Below are 24189 nucleotides of genomic sequence, written 5' to 3' on the forward strand. Positions count from 1 at the left end.
GTTGTATAACCATTCCTGCTGCTATTTGTTCTTGTCTGTGTTCCTTTCAAATAAATAAAAAGTTGATCACAGAGTTTCAACTGAAAATCAGAGATCGGGAAATCAAGTCACATGCTTCCACTGTGGCAATGTCACGGTTTCAGCCGAGGCTGCTCCTCCTCCTTGTTCGGGCAGGCTTCAGCGTTCGTCGTCCCCGGAGTACTAGCTACCACCGATTGATGTTTTCGATGTTTGTTTTGTCATGTCTAGTTTAGTGCACCTGTTTCGTATTCTGTCATGATTATGTCACCTATAAGTTTCCCTGTGTTATGTTTGGTAGTTGTGTGTTATTGTCCGCCTGTCGTTTGTTTCGAAGTTCGGTACTTTTGTTTGTGGGTGTTTTTACGCATTTCGCGTATTAATTCGCCTCCGGTGTTTCGAGGCCATTTATTTTGTATTTGTTCAAGTATTTCAGTAAAGTCGTTTTGACTTATCCTCTGTGTCCTGCGCCTGACTTCACCACCGCATCCACATCAGTACCGTGACAGTGGTACCCCGTCAGAACCCAAAATAATTACTTATTTTATGCAAATGTTTGTAAACAACATAAACATCAACACTGTAGAGCATCAAAACGTGGTTAAAACTATAATGTTGATATCGTGGATGGTCAGTCCTTGGTCTGTATAGGTTAGAGTTATAATGTTGATATCGTGGATGGTCAGTCCTTGCATCCATAGCTCTGTCTATACATTGAGAGAGGATACATTTATCCAGCTCCATCCCTCAGCTTTTTACCGAAACGGGTGTGGAGTAGCTTTGTTATTGTTTCAATTGCTGATTGCCGCGTTAAGTTTGGGATTTAAGGGTAACTAGACTGACCTGGGTCTAATATCTGTTTTAGACGAGCCAGATTGCTCAAGATTGATTTCTAAACTGGACGTCTGTCCATGTCATGAGGAAGTCAGGAAATGCCTTCAAAACCGACCACTAGGGGCAACAGTGAGCGTTATTACCGCCAAGTAGACTTGGGTTTTGCTAAGGTTATGTAATCCCATGACTCTGGATCAAAAGGTTGCGTGTTCAATCCCAGTTGCAGACACATTATTTTTTTTAATATTTTTTTTTTACCCTACCCCAAACCTTAACCCTTAACCTTGATCCTTAACTTTTAAATTTGACGTTTGGAGCAACTTCTAAATTTGACATTTGGAGCAACTTCTAAATTTGATGTTTGGAGCAACTTCGAAAAATTGACGTTTAGAGAAAAGTGCAAAAATGTCTAATTCTGCAGTGAGGCTGTGAGAGCTCATTGAGACACCTGGGTAGGAAGGCTCAGGAAGGCAAAGGGAATGTCTCAGATAAAAATGCTTTAGGCATTAATTCTGACTGGTTAAGGTAAGGGTTAAGGTTTTGGGATAGGTTTAAACTAGCACTGAGATTGAACTCGCGATCCTCGAAGCCATAGCTCGCGGCTTAACACCGTAGCAAGCTGCGAACCTACTAGATAGAAAATAGGTGTTCACGTTTGCCCCTAGTGGACAGTATTGAAGCATCTCCCGGCATCCTGGGGACCTGGACAAACGTTTAATACTGCAGTGGATCTGGTGTGACCTGGCTGCTCAACTAAAGAGGTCAGATGGTCTACATCGTATATATTTAGATCTAAACGTTTCATCACATCATACTGCCCTAGCAGGGAAGAGAGGAAGAGGAGGGGGAGGAGGAGGAGAAGGAGGAGGAAGATGAAGAATATTAGGAAGAGGAGGAAGAGGGGGAGGAGGAGGAGGAGGAGGAGGAGGAGGAGGAAGAAGGGGAGGAGGGGGAGGAGGAGGAGGTAGAAGAAGAAGAGGGGGAGGAGGAGGAGGAGGAGGAGGAGGAAGAGGGGGAGGAGGAGGAGGAGGAGGAGGAAGATGGGGAGGAGGGGGAGGAGGAGGAGGAGGAAGAAGAAGAGGGGGAGGAGGAGGAGGAGGAGGAGGAGGAGGAGGAGGAGGAGGAGGAGGAGGAGGAGGAGGAGGAGGAGGAGGAGGAGGAGGAGGAGGAGGAGGAGGAAGAGGAGGAGGAGGAGGAGGAGGCGGAGGAGGAAGATGAAGAATATTAGGAAGAGAAGGAAGAGGGGGAGGAGGAGGAGGAGGAAGAGGGGGAGGAGGAGGAGGAGGAGGAGGAGGAGGAGGAAGATGAAGAATATTAGGAAGAGAAGTAACAGGGGGAGGAGGAGGAGGAGGAGGAGGAAGAGGGGGAGGAGGAGGAGGAGGATGAGGAGGAAGATGAAGAATATTAGGAAGAGAAGGAAGAGGGGGAGGAGGAGGAGGAGGAGGAAGATGAAGAACATTAGGAAGAGGAGGAAGAGGGGGAGGAGGAGGAGGAAGAGGGGGAGGAGGAGGAGGAGGAAGAACATTAGGAAGAGGAGGAAGAGGAGGAGGAAGATGAAGAACATTAGGAAGAGGAGGAAGAGGATGAGGAGGAGGAGGAGGAGGAGGAAGAATATTAGGAAAAGGAGGAAGAGGAGGAGGAGGAGGAGGAGGAAGAATATTAGGAAGAGGAGGAAGATGAGGAGGAGGAGGAGGAGGAGGAGGAGGAGGAGGAGAGAGAAGAGGGTAAAAGGCATTAGTCTCCGTCCAGTGCCGATGACTCATCACAACACCAGAGGCGCTTAGTGATTACATCATCACTACTGTGACATCAAGACCCGAACTGACGATGGCTTTAACAGCTCATGGCAAAGGTTCCAGCGTTGTGTGTGTGTGTCTGTGTGTGTGTGTGTGTCTGTGTATGTGTGTCTGTGTGTGTGTGTGTGTGTGTGTGTGTGTGTGTGTGTGTGTGTGTGTGTAAGACATTAGCATTCTATAAAAGCCCCCAGGGTTCCTTCTCTGTCCAGTATAAATATAAACATATAAACATTTAAACACATAAACACACGTCAACACGTGGCACAGATGCTTGATGTCTGCAGGCTTGCAGTGAGGAGCCGGGTGGTGTGCATAGGCAGTGACTGAAGCAGAATGAACCGAGTGTAATCACTTTAGCGAGCAGGCCTTCCTAATTGACCTGGCACAGGTATCCTGGATGGATATAGATCTCATTCCGTCAGTAGAGGATGCCTGGTTGTTCCTTAAAAGTAATTTCCTCTCAATCTTAAATAAACATGCCCCATTCAAAAAATACAGAACTAAGAACCGATATAGCCCCTGGTTCTCCTCAGACTTGACTGCCCTTGACCAGCACAAAAACATCCTGTGGCGTACAGCATTAGCATCAAATAGCCCCCGCGATATGCAACTTTTCAGGGAAGTTAGGAACCAATATACACAAGCAGTCAGGAAAGCAAAGGCTAACTTTTTCAAACAGAAATTTGCATCCTGTAGCACTAACTCCAAAAAGTTTTGGGACACTGTAAAGTCCATGGAGAATAAGAGCACTTCCTCCCAGCTGCCCACTGCACTGAGGCTAGGAAACACTATCACCACCGATAAATCTACAATAATCGAGAATTTCAACAAGCATTTTGCTACAGCTGGCCATGCTTTCCATCTGGCTACCACTAACCCGGCCACCAACTCTGCACCCTCTGCTGCAACTTGCCCATGCCCCCCCCCCGCTTCTCCTTCACACAAATTCAGACAGCTGATGTTTTGAAAGCGCTGCAAAATCTGGACCCCTACAAATCAGCTGGGCTAGACAATCTGGACCCTTTCTTTCTAAAACTAGCCGCCGAAATTGTCGCAACCCCTATTACTAGTCTGTTCAACCTCTCTTTCATAACGTCTGAGATCCCCAGAGATTGGAAAGCTGCCGCGGTCATCCCCCTCTTCAAAGGGGGTGACACTCTAGATCCAAACTGCTACAGACCTATATCCATCCTGCCCTGCCTTTCGAAAGTATTTGAAAGCCAAGTTAACAAACAGATCACCGACCATTTCGAATACCACCGTACCTTCTCCGCTATGCAATCCGGTTTCCGAGCTGGTCATGGGTGCACTTCAGCCACGCTCAAGGTCCTAAACGATATTATAACCGCGATTGATAATAGACAGTACTGTGCAGCCGTCTTCATTGACCTGGCCAAGGCTTTCGACTCTGTCAACCACCGCATTCTTATTGGCAGACTAAATAGCCTTGGTTTCTCAAATGACTGCCTCGCCTGGTTCACCAACTACTTCTCAGATAGAGTTCAGTGTGTCAAATCGGAGGGCCTGTTGTCTGGACCTATGGCAGTCTCTATGGGGGTGCCACAGGGTTCAATTCTTGGGCCGACACTTTTCTCCGTGTATATCAATGATGTCGCTCTTGCTGCTGGTGACTCTCAGATCCACCTCTACGCAGACGACACCATTTTGTATACATCTGGCCCTTCATTGGACACTGTGTTAACAAACCTCCAAACGAGCTTCAATGCCATACAACAATCCTTCAGTAGCCTCCAACTGCTCTTAAACACTAGTAAAACTAAATTCATGCTTTTCAATCGAACGCTGCTGGCACCCGCCCACCCGACTAGAATCACCACTCTCGACGGGTCTGACCTAGAGTATGTGGACAACTACAAATACCTAGGTGTCTGGTTAGACTGTAAACTCAACTTCCAGACTCACATAAAGAATCTCCAATCCAAAGTTAAATCTAGAATCTGCTTCCTATTTCGCAACAAAGCCTCCTTCACTCATGCTGCCAAAGATGCCCTCGTAAAACTGTCTATCCTACCGATCCTTGACTTCGGCGATGTCATTTACAAAATAGCCTCCAACACTCTACTCAGCAAATTGGATGTAGTCTATCACAGTGCCATCCGTTTTGTCTCCAAAGCCCCATACACTACCCACCACTGTGACCTGTACGCTCTTGTTGGCTGGTCCTCACTACATGTTCGTCGTCAAACCCACTGGCTCCAGGCCATCTATAAATCACTGCTAGGCAAATCCCCGCCTTATCTTAGCTCATTGGTCACCATAGCAGCACCCACCCGTAGTCTGCGCTCCAGCAGGTATATCTCACTGGTCATTCCCAAAGCCAACACCTCCTTTGGCCGCCATTCCTTCCAGTTCTCTGCTGCCAATGACTGGAACGAATTGCAAAAATCTCTGAAGCTGGAGACTCTTATCTCCCTCAATAACTTTAAGCATCAGTTGTCAGAGCACCTTACCGATCACTGCACCTGTACACAGCCCATCTGAAATTAGCCCACCCAACTACCTCATCCCTATATTGTTATTTATTTTGCTCTTTTGCACACCAGTATCTCTATTTGCACATAATCTCTTGCACATCTAGCATTCCAGTGTTAATACTATTGTAATTATTTTGCACTATAGCCTATTTATTGCCTTACCTCCATAACTTGCTACATTTGCACACACTGTATATATATTTTCTGTTGTATTTTTTGACTTTATGTTTTTTACCCCATATGTAACTCTGTGTTGTTTTTATTGCACTGCTTTGCTTTATCTTGGCCAGGTCGCAGTTGTAAATGAGAACCTGTTCTCAACTGGCTTACCTGGTTAAATAAAGGTGAAATAAAATTTTAAAAAATGGTGAATGTAACGTGTTAACTTGAAAGCATAAAGCCAAAATGAAATTGCCCCTGAAAATGACTAAATGATAAAACGATTAGTTACTGGAGTGTAACTCCAGTTCTATGAGTGGAGCGGAGCCCCATAGGGGAGCTCTGCTCCTAGTGGTTTACCCTCTGCCCTAAGGCAGCATCAGCCTGAGACAAAATTATGCACACACCTGCAGCCAATAGGAGTACAGGTGTCCCTATAAGAGGGGATGCCTTCCCTCAATCTGTATCCCGAGATATTTATCTTCAGCGAGACTAGAGAGGGTCGGCAGGGCCTTAAGTCCTATGGGGCTCCGCTCCACTCATAGAACTGGAGTTACACTCCGGTAACTAATCGTTCTATATCGTGGAGCGGAGCCCCATAGGGGAGCTCTGCTCCTATTGGTTTAAGGCGGAGCGTAGCGCTCCAAAATGTACTCCCTGCCGAGCCCAACACTTCCCATCGAAACGAAAAGGTCAGGCCTAGCAATGGCTGCGACCAAGTCCCGCAGTACTGCAACTAAAAACCCCTACGGGCGTCACAATATACCGCATCATCGGTTAAAGACCCGCCCCACCTAGTCCAATGGCAATGCCAATGACTAGTGGGCAGATCACCAGAATAGAAGCCATACTACTCTGTACTAGCAGATATATGTGCCTCAATATCCTGTGAAAACACTGCCGACCACTAATGGAATGACACAAAGTGTCACTCTACATTATGAACGCGGTAGACCGCCTCACTCACTCAATGGAATCCCAAAGATTAGTGGGCAGGAACAAAACATGGGTCATACTAAACAATATGGCGTAGTAGTGCAGTTGTGTTTTTATCGTCTGTCTTTAAATAGCCTGTAAATACCCTATTTTTCTGTATTTTTCGTACATATTTCCATATCAGACTTTTCATCCTTCTACAAAATATACTTTCCTGCAACCCGCCTCACTCAATGTGGAACGGATTCTATTATTGACTTACCTTTATCTAGAATCTAGAATCTCCAGTTGAAACTAGCTAGCCAGCTAACTAGCTACTTGCTATTAGCCTCAGCTAGCGGTATTTCACCCAGAACATTGGATTTTTTTCTGCGGGATTAATTTTAATCACTGGACATTAATCACCGGATATTCGGCCAGTCTGCACAGCGCGTTATCGACCCAGAACATATCAGTTTTTCCGCCGGAATCACTGAATCACTGGACCTTTAACTCCGGATTCATCGCTATCAGCTAGCTACAACAAAACGGACGCTGTGGTCTGGCTAATCATCCTGAGCTAGGCCCATCTCCCGGCTATCTACCTCTCTGTCAACCGGACGGGACCACCTAGTGTTGACACGGAGCCCCGCCGATCCTACACAACTGGTCTGCCGACGAAATCGTCTGATGTGGTTACGACGTTAACCACGAAGATTCCATCCATCTGCTAGCCCCGGCCCGCTAGCACACGCTAGCCGTGGCCTCTTACTCACTAGTTTACCACCGGACCTTATGATAACTCAGCTATACAGCTGATGTCTGCTGGACTGTTCCTTTTTACGGTACTACATCCTGTTTATGTTTAGCCTCAGCCCAAACATGGTTAGTTTATTGTTGTTTCGGTTATTTCTAATTTTACTATATCACTGTAGACCCCCCAGCCTAGCTAAACCTGCCTTAGATAGCTCCTTTGCCCCTCCCCCTATACACGCGGAGACCGACTCAATTGATGCCTCCAGCGATGCTATCTCTTTCATTGTTACCCAACGCTTAGGTTTACCTCCACTTTACTCATATCCTTCCATATCCTTGTCTGTACATAATGCCCTGAATCTTTTCTATAACACCCGGAAATCTGCCCCCTTTATTCTATGTACCCAACGCACTAGAAGACCAGTTCTTAAAGCCTTTAGCCGTATCCTTATTCTAGTCCTCCTCTGTTCCTCTGGTGATGTAGAGGCTAACCCAGGCCCTGCAGCCCTCAGTATCACTCCTACTCCCCAGGCGCTATCATTTGATGACTTCTGTAATCGCAAAAGTCTTGGTTTCTTGCACATAAATATCAGAAGCCTCCTTCCTAAGTTTGAGTTATTCACTGCGTTAGCACACTCCGCCAACCCTGATGTTCTAGCAGTGTCTGAATCCTGGCTCAGGAAGGCCACCAAAAATTCTGAAATTTCCATCCCCAACTATTACATTTTCCGTCTAGATAGAACTGCCAAAGGGGGTGGAGTTGCAATCTACTGTAGAGATAGCCTGCAGAGCTCTATCATACTATCCAGGTCTGTGCCCAAACAGTTTGAGCTTCTACTTCTAAAAATCCACCTTTCCAGAAATAAGTCTCTCACTGTTGTCGCTTGCTACAGACCCCCCTCAGCCCCCAGCTGTGCCCTGGACACCATATGTGAATTGATTGCCCCCCATTTATCCTCAGAGTTTGTACTGCTTGGTGACCTAAATTGGGATATGCTTAATACCCCAGCCATCCTACAATCCAAGCTAGATGCCCTCAACCTCACGCAAATTATCAACGAACCTACCAGGTACAACCCTAAATCCGTAAACATGGGTACCCTCATAGATATCATCCTGACTAACATACCCTCTAAATACACCTCAGCTGTCTTCAACCAGGATCTCAGCGATCACTGCCTTATTGCCTGCGTCCGTAACGGGTCCGCGGTCAAACGACCACCCCTCATCACTGTCAAACGCTCCCTAAAACACTTTAGCGAGGAGGCCTTCCTAATTGACCTGGCCCAGGTATCCTGGATGGATATAGATCTCATTCCGTCAGTAGAGGATGCCTGGTTGTTCCTTAAAAGTAATTTCCTCTCAATCTTAAATAAACATGCCCCATTCAAAAAATACAGAACTAAGAACCGATATAGCCCCTAATTCTCCTCAGACTTGACTGCCCTTGACCAGCACAAAAACATCCTGTGGCGTACAGCATTAGCATCAAATAGCCCCCGCGATATGCAACTTTTCAGGGAAGTTAGGAACCAATATACACAAGCAGTCAGGAAAGCAAAGGCTAACTTTTTCAAACAGAAATTTGCATCCTGTAGCACTAACTCCAAAAAGTTTTGGGACAATGTAAAGTCCATGGAGAATAAGAGCACTTCCTCCCAGCTGCCCACTGCACTGAGGCTAGGAAACACTATCACCACCGATAAATCTACAATAATCGAGAATTTCAACAAGCATTTTGCTACAGCTGGCCATGCTTTCCATCTGGCTACCACTGACCCGGCCACCAACTCTGCACCCTCTGCTGCAACTTGCCCATGCCCCCCCCCCCCCCGCTTCTCCTTCACACAAATTCAGACAGCTGATGTTTTGAAAGCGCTGCAAAATCTGGACCCCTGCAAATCAGCTGGGCTAGACAATCTGGACCCTTTCTTTCTAAAACTAGCCGCCGAAATTGTCGCAACCCCTATTACTAGTCTGTTCAACCTCTCTTTCATAACGTCTGAGATCCCCAGAGATTGGAAAGCTGCCGCGGTCATCCCCCTCTTCAAAGGGGGTGACACTCTAGATCCAAACTGCTACAGACCTATATCCATCCTGCCCTGCCTTTCGAAAGTATTTGAAAGCCAAGTTAACAAACAGATCACCGACCATTTCGAATACCACCGTACCTTCTCCGCTATGCAATCCGGTTTCCGAGCTGGGCACGGGTGCACTTCAGCCACGCTCAAGGTCATAAACGATATTATAACCGCGATTGATAATAGACAGTACTGTGCAGCCGTCTTCATCGACCTGGCCAAGGCTTTCGACTCTGTCAACCACCGCATTCTTATTGGCAGACTAAATAGCCTTGGTTTCTCAAATGACTGCCTCGCCTGGTTCACCAACTACTTCTCAGATAGAGTTCAGTGTGTCAAATCGGAGGGCCTGTTGTCTGGACCTATGGCAGTCTCTATGGGGGTGCCACAGGGTTCAATTCTTGGGCCGACACTTTTCTCCGTGTATATCAATGATGTCGCTCTTGCTGCTGGTGACTCTCAGATCCACCTCTATGCAGACGACACCATTTTGTATACATCTGGCCCTTCATTGGACACTGTGTTAACAAACCTCCAAACGAGCTTCAATGCCATACAACAATCCTTCAGTAGCCTCCAACTGCTCTTAAACACTAGTAAAACTAAATGCATGCTTTTCAATCGAACGCTGCTGGCACCCGCCCACCCGACTAGAATCACCACTCTCGACGGGTCTGACCTAGAGTATGTGGACAACTACAAATACCCAGGTGTCTGGTTAGACTGTAAACTCAACTTCCAGACTCACATAAAGAATCTCCAATCCAAAGTTAAATCTAGAATCGGCTTCCTATTTCGCAACAAAGCCTCCTTCACTCATGCTGCCAAACATGCCCTCGTAAAACTGACTATCCTACCGATCCTTGACTTCGGCGATGTAATTTACAAAATAGCCTCCAACACTCTACTCAGCAAATTGGATGTAGTCTATCACAGTGCCATCCGTTTTGTCTCCAAAGCCCCATACACTACCCACCACTGTGACCTGTACGCTCTTGTTGGCTGGTCCTCACTACATGTTCGTCGTCAAACCCACTGGCTCCAGGCCATCTATAAATCACTGCTAGGCAAATCCCCGCCTTATCTTAGCTCATTGGTCACCATAGCAGCACCCACCCGTAGTCTGCGCTCCAGCAGGTATATCTCACTGGTCATTCCCAAAGCCAACACCTCCTTTGGCCGCCATTCCTTCCAGTTCTCTGCTGCCAATGACTGGAATGAATTGCAAAAATCTCTGAAGCTGGAGACTCTTATCTCCCTCAATAACTTTAAGCATCAGTTGTCAGAGCACCTTACCGATCACTGCACCTGTACACAGCCTATCTGAAATTAGCGCACCCAACTACCTCATCCCTATATTGTTATTAATTTTGCTCTTTTGCACCCCAGTATCTCTATTTGCACATAATCTCTTGCACATCTAGCATTCCAGTGTTAATACTATTGTAATTATTCTGCACTATAGCCTATTTATTGCCTTACCTCCATAACTTGCTACATTTGCACACACTGTATATATATTTTCTGTTGTATTTTGACTTTATGTTTTTTTACCCCATATGTAACTCTGTGTTGTTTTTATTGCACTGCTTTGCTTTATCTTGGCCAGGTCGCAGTTGTAAATGAGAACCTGTTCTCAACTGGTTTACCTGGTTAAATAAAGGTGAAATAAAAAAATAAAATAAAATAGATGACCTCACATTCTGTCAATCAACGCATGCCTCTACTGTACTGAACCTGTCAGTCAGGAGTCATGCCACAAAATATGTTTTCTTACCCAAAGCGGACCTGATGGAAACCTTGTCCATAGTCCTGCTTTTTTTCTCTCTTCCTAGCTCAAGATCTCCCTTCAGCTATGCTGAGTACAGACCGAGCCAAAGAGTTAGAAAACACATCTGTCAAAAACACGTCTTCCTAACCAAAGCTGACCTGATGGAAACCTGTGTCCACAGTCCTGCTTCTCTTCTCTTTCTTGCTCAAGATCTCCCTTCAGCCATGCTGAGTACAGATCGAGCCAGAGAGTTAGAAGACATATCTAAGACATAGAAACGGATAAATGGAGACGGCGTCGACCATGATGCTGCTCTACAGATATCCTCTACCTCTGTTCCTCTGAAAAGGGCAGTAGAAGCCGCTACTCCACGAGTGGAGTGAGCTCTGATACCCTGAGGCAATTGCCGCCCCGCTGCCTCATAAGCTGTCTCAATGCCTTCATAAAGCCAGTGAGACAACCGCTGTTTTGAAAGTGGTCTACCTAGTGCAGCCGCACCGTGACACATAAACAACTGAGGCGATGACCTAATCGCTGCTGTGCGCTCGACGTAACACGTCCAAACGCGTATCGGGCACAGGCGATGGAGCTTTTCCTCACTCCTCTCTCTATGAGGAGGAGGAGAAAAAGCCCACAGCTCCACGGTCTGTGACCTATATGAACTCTTAATAACCTTCGGCACAAATGCCGGGTTAGGACGTAACACTGCTCTGCTCAGATCACCATTGATGGCCAGGCAGTCAGGTCTCGTTGAAAGAGCACACAAATCGCTGACCCGCTTAGCTGTAGTCAAAGCGAGCAACAGTGCTGTCTTAATAGACAGCATCTTGAGGGGTATTTGATTCAATGGCTCGAACGGCGACATACATAGCGCTTCGAGTACCAAAGCCAAATCCCACTGAGGAAGCGTGACTCTAGGTGTTGACCTAAGTCGCCGCGTTCCTAATAGGAAGCGTTTCACTAGAGGGTGGCTAAAGACATTGTCTCTGCCAACCCCTCATGACAAGCTGAAATCGCTGCTGCAAACACCCTAATAGTGGCAGGCGATTTTTGCTTATCAAACATGAGCTGTAGAACAGAGAGAATACTCTCCACCTGACAGCTCATGGGGTCTACACCCTGTGTGACACACCATCGTGAAAACACGTTCCATCTACTGGCATACATCTTAGAAGTGGAACTGGCACGTGAACCCTGTATGGTCCTGATCACTGCATCAGATAACCCACGGCGCTCTAGCCTGTCCCTCTCAGCAGCCAGGCCTTCAGTGGTTGGCCGATTATGGGCAATTTCCCTATCGTGCCTCCCGCCTGAGACAACGCGTCCCGTCGATGTGGAATTGGCCAAGGTGGCGCAATCAACATCTGACTCATCTCCGCAAACCAAGGAGCCCCCGGGCGATCGGGCGCTATCAGAATCACTGACAGCCCCCCTGACCTCACCCTGGCTAACAGTGGGAGAATGCAGGACAGCGGAGGGAATGCATACAGGAGAACTCTCGGCCACGGTTGGTGCGCAAAGGCGTCCCTTCCCAGTGGCGGTTCGTCCTGTTCCCTCAGAGAGAACCACAGAGAACATTGCGCGTTCACGCGTGACGCGAATAGGTCCACCTCGGCTCTCCCGAATTGTTCCCAAATCTGGAGAACAATGTCCGGAAGCAGACACCACTCGTCGTCTCGAGGACCCCCTCTTGACATGAGGTCTGCTCCTACGTTCAAGTAGCCCGGAATGTGTGCTGCTCTCAATGAGCGAAGGTGCTCGTGAGCCCACAGCCACAATTCCTCTGCCGCCCAATGGAGAGCAGGAGTCCTGACTCCTCCCTGGCGATTTATGTGAGCTACTGTGGTCCGGTTGTCTGACCAGACCAGCACATCGCGACCCCGAAGGGTAGACGCGAAGTGGGTCAGAACCAGTCGAACCGTTTCCAACTCCAAGAGGTTGATATGACGACCTGATTGAGGCCACACACCTCCTATCGCTTGGGTCTGACATGTCCCTCCCCATCCCGTCAGGGACGCATCCGTGAATACTGGGATGTGAGAGGACACCTTTCCTATCGGGACTCCGTGCGTGAGAACGCGCGGGTTTCTCCAATAGTTCAGATCTGCACTGAGCGAGAGGGGAACCACCACCAACTTTTTCCAATTCACAACAAACCCCAGACTTGTGAGATGCATCACTGTCTGTGTTGTGTGAGTGATCGCCAGCTCTGCTGACGGGGCAAGAACCAGTAGATCGTCAAGGTAGGCTAGTAGCCGTATTCCGGTTCCAATGCCGCCTCCACACATTGGAAAATGTGCGAGGTGCCAGGGCATACCCAAATGGCATCCTCGTGTATTCGTACGCCACCCCTTGAAAGGCGAACCGCAGAAACTTCCTGTGACGCGGCTGAACCGGCACATGAAAGTACGCGTCCTTTAGGTCTATGCTCGTACAAAAGTCCCCTCTCTGGACACATTCCAGCAGACGTTTTGTCGTTAGCATTCGGAAGGGCCGTTTGGTTATGCTCTCGTTGAGAATGCGTAAGTCCAAAATCGGCCTCACTCCCCCCGTCTTTTTGGGCACTAGGAAATAAGGCGAATATAGCCCTTTTGTTCCTTTGCTCCCGGGGAACTACTGTCACCGCCTCCTTTGCCAAAAGTTCCGTAATCTCTGTCATCAGAGCGGCCACTTTGTCTGGCGTTTTCATCACCGTCTCCACCACTCCCCTGAACGGGGGTGGGGTCCGGTGGAATTGGAGAGCATAACCCTTCTGCAACGTCTGTTCTAGCCAGCGTGAGAGGGTGCAGCTTCTTCGCCACTGCCAGCAATGCAGAGAAAGCGGCTGAGCACGAAGCTGTGGTGTATCCAGTAGGAAGGACCTGTATTCCTCTATGGCCCTTGCCGCTGAGGTGGTGGAACAGCCCAAGGCGGGCCTCCCAAGAAAGGGAGAGGAAACATTAGTGCGTTCTGAACCAAAAAAGGGGGGGCAGAAACGTCAGTTAAACCTGTAACCGTCGTATTCCTGTCCTCCGTGAACGCAACGTGGGTCTGAATTGCACTGACCGAGGCCACAGCCTGCGACAGGGCACCATCCCCAGCAAGCGATTGCGTCATCGTAGGTGACTGCAAACCGTTATTAGAGCCACTCACTACAATACTCCTCGAAGTCTGTAATATGAGGTCTCTATGAGGTAACACAAGGCGGCGCCTTGATACCGTCTTACCCTTCACCTTCTGTGTGTGTTCAACTCTGCACCTCTGGTGGGTTGAGTCACGCTCAGTGTGGTGAGTATTAGCGCATTCAAAGGAAAGTGGGGGCGCCGATACACTGGGCACCTTCGTGACCGTGGTAATCGGGCCCTCCGTGAACGCAGCATGGGTCTGAATCGCACTAACCGAGACCTTAGTCTGCGATAGTGCGCCATCCCCAACTAGCGGCTGCGTCATCATGTCTCCTGACTGAGACTGCAGCCTGCTATGAGAGGCACTCACTACAGTACTCCTTGGAGTCTGTAATGTGAGGTCTCTTTGAGATAAACCAAGACGGCGTCTAGGTATTATTCCTCCTTTCACCTCCTGTGTGCGTTCAGCTCTGCTCCTCTGGTGGGCTGAACTACACTCAGTGTGGTGAGCCTGGGCGCGTTCAGAAAAAGGTGGGGGCGCCGATACACTGGGCACCTTCGTGACCGTGGTAATCGGGCCCTTCTTGAACGCAGCATGGGTCTGGGTCGTACTAACAGAGACCTTAGTCTGTGATATTGCGCCATCCCCAATGTGGTTATTATCAGCGCGTTCTGAGAGAAACGGGGGAGCCGATACGTTGGTTACGCCCGTAACCGTAGTAATCAGGCCCTCCGTGAACGCGGCACGGGTCTGAACTGCACTGACTGAGGCGTTAGCCTGAGACAGAGCGCCGTCCCGAATAGCGGTCGCGTCATCATGCCATTATCTGGCTGAGACTGCAGCCTGCTATGTGAGACACTCACTACAGCACTCCTAGGAGTCTGTAAAGTGAGGTCTTTATAAGGTACACTTAATACCTTTTATATACCTGCCTTATGTGTGCATTCAGCAACGCACCATGGGGGGCTGAGCTGCACTCATAGTGGTAAGAGAGAGAGCGAGAGTGAGGAAGGTCGAACGCTCTCGGATGTATTATGGAAAAAGGGGATATTTTTTGACAGTGTCAAGTAGAGCCAACTCTTTATTACACACATCAACAAAAAACATTCTCCTCCATACACTCAACGGTAGGGTGGGGGGGAACAGTGGGCTCGGTCACAGCAGGCGCTGCGCCGTCTTCCGTTCTCTCCCCCTCGCCTGTCATAAACGGCGTCTCTTCTGGCCGCCCTTCGGGTGATGCCAGGATGACGCTTTAATGACATCTCTCGCCGGCACCTCTGGCGCTGCAGGGGGGGGGGGGGGCGAGGCCCGCTCCCTTGCTGCTGGAGGCCGCCGTCTGATGCCAAGCTGTAGCGAGAGTAACGGCCGCCCTTCCTCATATCCACTTCCGGGTTGGAGGGAATGGGGGGCAGCTTAATCTCCCGCTGTTTAGCAGCCCACTCAATGAGACCTGAGAATTCAGAGCACAGAGAGGCTGTGGCGTCATCATCCAGGGATGTAATGACCTCACAATTTCCTGAAGGAAAAGGGGTGTTAAACATCTGGGTCAGTGTAATGAATTGTTCCGATAGAATATTCATTTCTTCCCCAATAGCCCTGTCATCTCCTGAGTCAGCGCCTTCAGATGATGCCTCAGAAGCTGAGACTAACACTGATAGCACATCCTCAAGAGGAATATCCTCCCTAAAAATGCCCAACGCTGCTTTCACTCCTTCAAAAAAGGAGGGCGCAGCTGGCGCATAGTGGGGGATTAATGAGGCCGTCCCTGGCGTGCTGTGTCCCTCGACCCACGAAACATATGTCGGGGGGGGGTGACAGCCGCCAAGGGGAACAGGGACATTGAGCTCTGAAAAGAGCTTTTGTTAAATACTTACCCTATGGATAAGCTTGGTGTGCTCATTGTAGGACGACGTCGATGATCTGGAAAATCGACGGCGTTTTCTTCGTCCTGAGTCTTCTCTTCGTCTCTTCTTGGCTTCTTCAGTCTAGTCCAGTCGCTGAAGATAAAGGGAGGCAGATTGAGGGGAGGCATCCCCTCTTATAGGGACACCTGTACTCCTATTGGCTGCAGGTGTGTGCATAATTTTGTCTCAGGCTGATGCTGCCTTAGGGCAGAGGGTAAACCACTAGGAGTAGAGCTCCCCTATGGGGCGGAGCTCCACGATATAGAACGTGAAGTCCAAGGCAGGGCAGCACAACATACCTTAACTGGAACAAGATCCCACAACCCACTAGTGCCAATAGGCTGCCTAAGTATGGTCCCCAATCAGAGACAACGAGCTACAGCTGCCTCTGATTGGGAACCACACCGGCCAACATAGATCTACACATAATAGAATATCAACATAGAAATACACAACATAGAACATACACCCTGACTCAACATATACAGTGGGGAAAAAAAGTATTTAGTCAGCCACCAATTGTGCAAGTTCTCCCACTTAAAAAGATGAGAGAGGCCTGTAATTTTCATCATAGGTACACGTCAACTATGACAGACAAATTGAGAAAAAAAAATCCAGAAAATCACATTGTAGGATTTTTAATGAATTTATTTGCAAATTATGGTGGAAAATAAATATTTGGTCAATAACCAAAAGTTTCTCAATACTTTGTTATATACCCTTTGTTGGCAATGACACAGGTCAAACGTTTTCTGTAAGTCTTCACAAGGTTTTCACACACTGTTGCTGGTATTTTGGCCCATTCCTCCATGCAGATCTCCTCTAGAGCAGTGATGTTTTGGGGCTGTCGCTGGGCAACACAGACTTTCAACTCCCTCCAAAGATTTTCTATGGGGTTGAGATCTGGAGACTGGCTAGGCCACTCCAGGACCTTGAAATGCTTCTTACGAAGCCACTCCTTCGTTGCCCGGGCGGTGTGTTTGGGATCATTGTCATGCTGAAAGACCCAGCCACGTTTCATCTTCAAAGCCCTTGCTGATGGAAGGAGGTTTTCACTCAAAATCTCAGGATACATGGCCCCATTCATTCTTTCCTTTACACTGATCAGTCGTCCTGGTCCCTTTGCAGAAAAACAGCCCCAAAGCATGATGTTTCCACCCCCATGCTTCACAGTAGGTATGGTGTTCTTTGGATGCAACTCAGCATTCTTTGTCCTCCAAACACGACGAGTTGAGTTTTTACCAAAAAGTTATATTTTTGTTTCATCTGACCATATGACATTCTCCCAATCCTCTTCTGGATCATCCAAATGCAGTCTAGCAAACTTCAGACGGGCCTGGACATGTACTGGCTTAAGCAGGGGGACACGTCTTTCACTGCAGGATTTGAGTCCCTGGCGGCGTAGTGTGTTACTGATGGTAGGCTTTGTTACTTTGGTCCCAGCTCTCTGCAGGTCATTCACTAGGTCCCCCCGTGTGGTTCTGGGATTTTTGCTCACCTTTCTTGTGATCATTTTGACCCTACGGGGTGAGATCTTGCGTGGAGCCCCAGATCGAGGGAGATTATCAGTGGTCTTGTATGTCTTCCATTTCCTAATAATTGCTCCCACAGTTGATTTCTTCAAACCAAGCTGCTTACCTATTGCAGATTCAGTCTTCCCAGCCTGGTGCAGGTCTACAATGTTGTTTCTGGTGTCCTTTGACAGCTCTTTGGTCTTGGCCATAGTGGAGTTTGGAGTGTGACTGTTTGAGGTTGTGGACAGGTGTCTTTTATACTGATAACAAGTTCAAACAGGTGCCATTAATACAGGCAACGAGTGGAGGACAGAGGAGCCTCTTAAAGAAGAAGTTACAGGTCTGAGAGAGCCAGAAATCTTGCTTGTTTGTAGGTGACCAAATACTTATTTTCCACCATAATTTGCAAATAAATTCATAAAAAATCCTACAATGTAATTTTCTGGATTTATTTTTCTCAATTTGTCTGTCATAGTTGACCTGTACCTATGATGAAAATTACAGGCCTCTCTCATCTTTTTAAGTGGGAGAACTTGCACAATTGGTGGCTGACTAAATACTTTTTTCCCCCACTGTATAACCATTCCTGCTGCTATTTGTTCTGATATATATTTTAACAGTATTGTGTCTCTAGCTGTAAAACCATTCTGTACGAGTCCCCAGAGTCAGGGCGTGACAGTCAAGGAGGGCAAAGGCCTTGAATCCAGATGAATTTGCGGATCTTTTTGTAGGAAACCACAAAAACCGTAGAATACAGTTGATGTAACTGATAGTGAATATGTAATGCAAATGTCAAAATGTAAATGCAAATAATAAATAGTTGAATGATTATAAACATGGTCATTTGTCTATTGATGCCTGCAATGCTGTGAAGAAAACGACATGACAACAATAATGTGTGATGTAACTGGCCCCTCTAACAGTACAACTGGCCCCAGCCTGGCCCCTCCCACTGGGAATGTTCTAGAACCGCCACTGCTGCTACGGCTACATTGGCCCAGTTATTGTTGAATAATAATGAAGCTAGGTCGATTCAATTCAAATAATATAGCTAGTAACTTCAAAATACTTACAGCTGAAATACACTGCCGTTTTCTTTGTGGACATGGTGAGATGGAGGAAGCCGCATCCACATGTAGAGTTGTTGGGGAGGGGACAAGTTTTCCAAATAGACACTGCCTTTGGATCAGGTTTAAATTCCCCCCACTAATGATCCTTGTTAGGTTTGGGGGAGGGGAAGCTGATCCTAGATCTGTATCTAGGGGAAACTTCACCCCAGCAAAGAGAGATGGGGGAAGAGGAGGAGAGAGAGCATTGCTCTCAGGATTGACAGATCATGTACAACATCTAACAGTAGGAAATTGGTGTCAGAATATAATATCTGACCTTTAGCAGTTCTAATGTCTTCATTTGCTCCATTTCATTAGTCTTGTTGATTGATTGCTGATATCTAGTTTCCCAGGTGAGATGGTGTTGATGAAGAGCATCCATCCGTTTTAGTACTGCATTAATAGAAATGCATTCATAAACATATAGTTGATACTGGTGGTCCTGCCCATCCCCCACTTCACTCCATTAACCCTACACTTGCTGCTCACATGGTGGTTTGTCTAAAGGTTCAGAAGGTAAAGATTGTGTTAGGCTGTGTCAGGAGCACTAGTGGTAGTGCTGCCGCTCCCAGATCACACATTGCCCTATATAAGTATATACTGTAGCAAGCTGAACCCAACACCTACCAATTACCACCTTCTGATCTCTTGGTGGAATGGATAAGCTGTTGGCTTGATAGTCACTGGACCCGGTTTCGAGTCCCGGTTGGAGCTATCCCTTAATTTGTTACATTGGTGTCAGAAGTGGGATAGTGCCTGTGAGGCCATCAAAGAGGCGTGTACACGTGAGAGACTTGCTATAAAGAAGTGTGGGGGCATGCTCTCCCCAAGGAAGGGGGTAATGTAGCGACCTTAATCCAACACCTAGCCACATCATCGAGAGGTTCGGACCTCTTGGCGTAGCACTTGTTGGGTTCTGACTTCTAAACATGAAATAGACTTATTCATGTCACTGAGGGAGAGAGGGGAATGTATAACGTTTCCATTCTGTCAGGATATGTTATTGTTAGTCATCAGGGATCCTATTGGAGGAGAAGCGACACAGTCTGGTACAAGTCAACATGACAGCCGTGAGTTGGGGAGGAGTGAGCAATTTGGGCAGAGGTCAGGTTAGATGAAGTGAGGAAGAACATATATCACTAATCTTCTGGATAGCAACAGAGGTGTATTGGCTGTTCAGATGTGGAAGGAGGGGCTCAGCATAGGAGAAAGGGTTAAATACCAGTGCTTGTGTGAATATGTTCTTTGTCTTATGCAGCTGTATGATCCAATGGGTGAATAAACTTGGTTTGAGCTTTACTAAACGTCCCTGAGTTTTACTAGGTTCATTTAGAACCTAACACGCTTAAGGTGTTGGCTTGACAGTTGATGGACACAGGTTCAAAACCCGTTTGGGGCTACCCCCTGAATTCACTACAATATATTTGTTTGCCTACGGGCAGGGAGACCCGGGTTTGAGACGAAAGGGGCATTACACCGTTGCTGTTTGCAAAAAAACACTACATTGGTGGAAGCAGTGGAATGGTGCCTTGGGAGAGGTGTGCACATTTCATGGGCGGGATCTGTACCCAGGTGTCCCATGGGAAAAACCAGTGTCTTGACCATTAGACCAAGAGGTAATGCCCTCTTGACCTGAGGGTGACACTGATTTTGAAGTTGAAGGCAGGACTACCTCATTACCAGATCATGAGACAGACTCATGTTTTCTACACACATGGGATAGTGTAAAAGGAACTTAGCCTAGGAAGCCCATGCTAGAAGTGTTAGGAGGTGGAATTTAGAGAATTAGTCCAGTAACTGAAAGGTCACTGGTTTGAGTCCTGAGCCAGACAACAAAACGTGGGATTTGATCTGAACTGGCAGATCTGTGACCAACCCCTTCAGAAAGACAAATTCCCTTTGTTCCCTGTAACATGGACTAATAAAGTTGTACTGTACTGTGCTGTGCTGCACTTTATTGAACAGAACCTGAGAGTCCAGCATGTCAGGGGATGGGGTGGGGGGTGAAAGCAGCAGTGGGGGATGGGTAGCTAGTCCTTGATTGGCTGTAGACCTGGGAGCCACAACTGCCAAGAGAAATTCAATCTACCCTTTATATCAGCCAAGCCAACATACTGTTTTACACACCCTTTTTGTGGACTGTTAATGTTTATATTTAAAATCAACTCTGAGCTTGTTCATGTTATAATCTGTTATTTATCAAATCTGATAGTAAGATATTGAAACCATATACAATATGCACTAGAAATGGTTGTAATGAAAACCTGGGACACTCCTATAGACCTATGGAATTATGGGGGGGGGGGGGGGGGGGGGAATTATGTATTTCTGAAAGATATCAAGTAATTTAGGATTTGAAGTCAATTCTTGCGTGGGAAACTGCAGTCTGGTTTGTTTGTCTGAGTGAACAGAGCAGTTGGGGGAAGGGAATACACATACAATGTTTCAAACTCCAAATGTCTTGTTTCACAGACTCCTGTGAGAGAGAATATAGTAGACGGTTGCTGTCAAAAAGTGATTGGTGAGTTTTCCTGTGTCCTGTGTTTATGACCTTTTAAGGACATCCTGTCCAGATGTTCTCTTCACTATTTAGGGTGTGTTTATGTAACTTGATAGTGCAGCTGTTTCTTTGAAGTAAAGCACATTGATGAGGAATATATGATCTATTATGCTGTGAGAGAAAGAGCACATATTTACATGATTTGTTAAATATTAATTGTTAACAATGAATATGCTTAACAATAGTAGAGACATTTCTGAACTACCAATGCTGTGCTTTTGGTAAGGATGGTTCCCTCCAGCTCCCTGCAGCTGGTCTGGGCGTGTAGTCAAGGACATGGGATAGAGATCAACTGGAGGAACAGGTAGACCTGGATTGTTTCAATTTCTCGTTGCTTCCATACAGCCACAAGAAGAAAACATGGTGGCTCCTGATCTGCCAGGGCGTGCTTGTATGAAAAGCAGAGATTGTTTTGGACAATTTGCAGAACTAATGAAGAGCGATACAAATCCTGTTGACTCTGTATTAACTTCTGCCTGCAATTGCATAACTAAGGATATTTTACATATACTCAGAAGCCGTTGTCTGTGTCATTTTCTAAAGTTTAAAGTTTGTTTAAGAATAAGAGAATATCAGCACTGTGCAAAGAACCCTCTACAACATGTTTGAAATAAAAAGTAATGGCCTGGTGATTGATGTGTCGTGTACTGACCTAGTTGAACTTAAAGTTTGAACTGTTTGAAAAATGTGAAACAGTTGGGAATTTTTGTAGTGAACTTATGGAGCTGCTGTGTAGTGAGCTTGTGACCCCTTGTAGAATGAAAAAGTAATTTCTGGGTAGGTCTGCCTGAGTATAAGTAAGTTTTAGACTTGTCCTGTGAACACTACGAGCGACAAGAAACCTCAAGAGAGATCAACTACAGAAAACTGCAGAAAACACGTCTCCTAGACCAATTCTAGGTGTGTTGTGTCCTTCATGTCTGGGCCACAAGGACAAAACCATCGATGCCATTCTTTGTGATGCACCTGATTGTTTTAACGGTGGGATTGATATGAGTGGAGGCCAACCAGACGATTCAACAGTGAAGATTTTCACACACAGCTGTCTCAACAACCTTTTTCAGCCAAAAACCGGGAGTTTTTCTCCAGCGTTTCGCATGAGGGAATGGCTTAAGATAAGACTTGCTCTATGTCAGATCTAAAAGGCCCTGAATGGAACATCCCTGCCTGGGTACGCATTGGAAGAGGAAGTCTGTGGGCCAGATGATTTGAAAGTTATACGAATCTCTTCAGTAACGTATAGTCCAGACTCCAAAGTGACAATTTTAGGTTGTTCTGAATTCAATAGCGCAAATGCCACCCAATCTGTTAGTTCATATATATTTTCAAATGCTTGCACAGAGGTAAACTATTTTGTTGCCTGTCTCTAGCTTCAAGTGGCGTGATTGGTTTTATGGTACTTGATATGATGAAACAAGTGCAACAGTTTTTCCACCATCGTGAACATTTACGAAGATGGTCCCTTCTGTCCTCAAGACAAAACTTGGGCTTATCGGCAAGAAGGTTGATCTATCATGGAAAAGAAAACATGTGAAACCTTGAAGGCCATGGAGAGCCTGGTGGAAGAGGCAACGTCTGAGTCCCTCACAGCTTGAAGACGGGGATTTGGAGACTGATGGGGGTGTCGGGTTACAAAAGGCCCCTGAAAAGGAGAAAAATGCTGATTCTGCTTTTTTTCTAAGAAAATAATAATTATAATAATTATACATTTAAACATGTATTGTTTAGTAAGGTATAGTATTGTGTAATAATAGAGTTTATGATCCATATAAAGGTTTAGTAGTAAACATTAGTGTCATAGTTTAATATTCAATATTGTATAGTGAACTTTAATAACTTGTATATATATGCTTCCATTTCTGTAGCAACATTTTAGAAGAAAATAAAAGGTTTGAAAGAAAATTGTATTTACCTTCAATGAATTACAGCTCTCTCTCTCTTTCTCCGTCCCTCCCCTCTCTCTCTCTCTCTCTCTCTCTCTCTCTCTCTCTCTCTCTCTCTCTCTCTCTTTCTCCGTCCCTCCCCTCTCTCTCTCTCTCTCTCTCTCTCTCTCTCTCTCTCTCTCTCTCTCTCTCTCTCTCTCTCTTTCTCCGTCCCTCCCCTCTATCTCTCTCTCTCTCTCTCTCTCTCTCTCTCTCTCTCTCTCTCTCTCTCTCTCTCTCTATCTCTCTCTATCTCTCTCGCTACACAAGAGCTACTGGTTCTTTGGGTTGTGTGTGTGTGGTGTTTCTTTAAAACAACTGTTTTGTAAACCTGTTTACCCTTTTAGAAAGAGTTCTCAGCTATCCATATTTTAATGGTCAACAGTTTGCTCATCTAGGGGGTCCCTTACAAACAAGGGAACTGAATGTACACATGGGGTCCCCCAAGTGTCTTTGAAACTATTTTTTAAAACCTGTTTATCCTTTAACCTTTTAAAAATAGCTCTCAGCGTCCGGGAATGTCCGCAAATCGTCCGAGGATGGAATGTCCAGTGGATGTCTCAGTCAATTAAAAACAAAAAAGGTAATTGTATTCTTTAAGATGTCCCGTTTTACTGCTGACCTAAACAGATCCATTTGACCCCATAAAAGAGCGTCCGTGGGATGTCTCAGTCAACCAAGAAAAAAGACCCAGAGGACCAGAAGGCCTGAAGACTTACATCTTAAAATGACTCATTGAATCATTTATTCCTCATGGAGCATTTTGAAGGTGCGTTGAATTTTCAATATGATGAAGGCTTTTATATATAACTATGCATATATATATATATATATATATATATATATATATATATATATATATATATATATATATATATATATATATATTATTTATGTTGTATATTATAAATGAATGTTTTTAATAATGTATTGTATAAAATGATATAGTATATAATGAATGAGATGTTGTGTTATTGATTTTTTTAAACGAGAATGGACTCTACCTACATATGTATATATCCTACTGTTTATACAAAACAAATGTCAATTTTTATGTGACATGTCTCAAGGTGTCTCAGAACCCATGAAAATGCATGCCAAACCAAGTCTCTGCTCAAGAGTGGACCACTGGCTCCACCTAGTGGATGTACAGTTACATCACAGTTATAGAAAAACTACTAGTCAATTGATTATGTGTGTGTGTGTGTGTGTGTGTGTGTGTGTGTGTGTGTGTCTAGAATGTTAGTATA

The 24189-nt window shown here is 46.1% G+C and overlaps 1 protein-coding gene across 1 annotated transcript in view; it reads left to right on the plus strand.

Moving 5' to 3' along the window:
• Positions 1-690, plus strand: part of LOC311118783 (protein NLRC3-like) — a 9924-nt gene extending 9234 nt beyond the window's left edge. Inside the window, exon 8 of the mRNA XM_084193564.1 lies at positions 1-690. This exon is cut by the window's left edge and continues 2342 nt beyond it. The gene's annotated coding sequence lies outside the window, so the exon portion shown is untranslated.
• The last annotated feature ends 23499 nt before the right edge of the window (positions 691-24189 follow it).

The sequence above is a fragment of the Coregonus lavaretus genome, assembly GCF_964263955.1.
Source record: "Coregonus lavaretus genome assembly, contig: HAP1_SCAFFOLD_965, whole genome shotgun sequence".
Classification (NCBI taxonomy): domain Eukaryota; kingdom Metazoa; phylum Chordata; class Actinopteri; order Salmoniformes; family Salmonidae; genus Coregonus; species Coregonus lavaretus.